Source organism: Acomys russatus, unplaced genomic scaffold (genome assembly GCF_903995435.1).
Source record: "Acomys russatus unplaced genomic scaffold, mAcoRus1.1, whole genome shotgun sequence".
NCBI lineage: Eukaryota > Metazoa > Chordata > Mammalia > Rodentia > Muridae > Acomys > Acomys russatus.
The window spans coordinates 38,264-39,746 of NW_026131508.1; the positions used below are offsets into that span (position 1 = coordinate 38,264).

The following is a 1,483-nucleotide window of genomic DNA, read 5'->3' on the forward strand; positions in this document are numbered from 1 at the left end:
TCGAAGTACTGTGCCTTAAAACACAGACTGTTTTTTACAGGTTTTCTTACCAAAGAAGCAACTTTCTAACATGAACGATGCATTTGTTCCATTTCATTAGAAACGGGATTTTTGCCTCAGCCTGGATGCCTTAGAGTACACTACTTTTGCCTATCCACACAGTTGTAATAGACTTAGTGAAATCATTGTTTTTCTCACCTTGTAGTGGTCAGGGAGCTTAATTTTAGTGAGAGAAGTGCACACAAGTTTCTCTGAGTGTATTCCACTAAAAAAAAAAACTGAATTAATTCACTTTATTTTTCTTGTAAAAACCCTTATGTGGTAGCCACAGCTGGAGCCTGGATCCTCTGAACAGACACTCTGGTGTGGGTTTTCACAGGGTGATCAGTGAGTTCCTGATAAAGAGACTTGGTGAACACAGTTTCTTTTCAGAGATCAGGTGTCAGGTAGTTGTAGGTCTTGCAAATGGCATCAAAAGTGGCCTTGGCAAAGTTGCCGAGGGTGGCAGTACAGCCCCTGGCTGATGTGTAGCAGTCATCAATACCGGCCATCATCAGTAGCTTCTTGGGCACAGGAGCTGAGACAATGCCAGTGCCTCTGGGAGCAGGAATGAGACACACCAAAACAGAGCCACAGCGGTCTGTCACCTTGTATGGAACAGTGTGTGGCTTGCCAATCTTGTTACCCCAGTAGCCTCTCCGCACAGGGACGATGGAAAGCTTGGTCAAGATGATGGCCCCTCGGATAGCAGTGACTACTTCCTTGGAACACTTAACACCAAGACCAACATGACCATTGTAGTCCCCAATAGCGACAAAAGCCTTGAACCTGGTCTGCTGGCCAGCCCGTGTCTGCTTCTGCACTGGCATGATCTTGAGAACCTCATCCTTTAGGGATGCGCCCAGGAAAAAAATCAATAATCTCAGATTCCTTAATGGGCAGGGAGAACAGATAAATCTCCAAGGACTTGATCTTCATATCCTTAACCAGGCAGCCCAGCTTGGTGACGGGAATCCACTCCTTGTCTTCGGCTTTACCTCCACGAGCCCTGTGGTCTCTACCACAGCCACGGCCTTGGCCACGACCGAGGCACCTAAGACCACTGCTGAATCCTCCGCGGAAGCCGCCTTGCCCTCCTAACCCTGGGCCCCCGGGTCCTCCGGGCCCTCCCGCTGCACCGGCGTCATCCGCCATTTGGTGTTTTCCCGAGGAAGAAGCGTGTATTCCGTTTTTTATAAACATAGTTAACTTTTCTTGAAGAACATACATTACAGTGTGTTTCTTCTTGAAACACACCCATGCGTAGAAGTACTGTGCCTTCAAAAACTGACTGTCCTTACATGTTTCGTGACCAAAGAAGCAGGATCCTAATGTGAGTGATGCATTTGTTCAATTTCATTAGAAACATGTTTTTTCCCTCAGAGGGGATGCCTTAGAGTACACTTCTTTTGCCTATCCATGTAGTTGTACTGGCTTTAGTGAA

At 46.9% G+C, this 1,483-nt stretch overlaps 1 pseudogene; it reads right to left on the bottom strand.

Moving 5' to 3' along the window:
• Positions 1 to 314: 314 nt before the first annotated feature.
• Positions 315 to 1,194, bottom strand: LOC127186257 (40S ribosomal protein S2-like; annotated as a pseudogene).
• Positions 1,195 to 1,483: the final 289 nt, after the last annotated feature.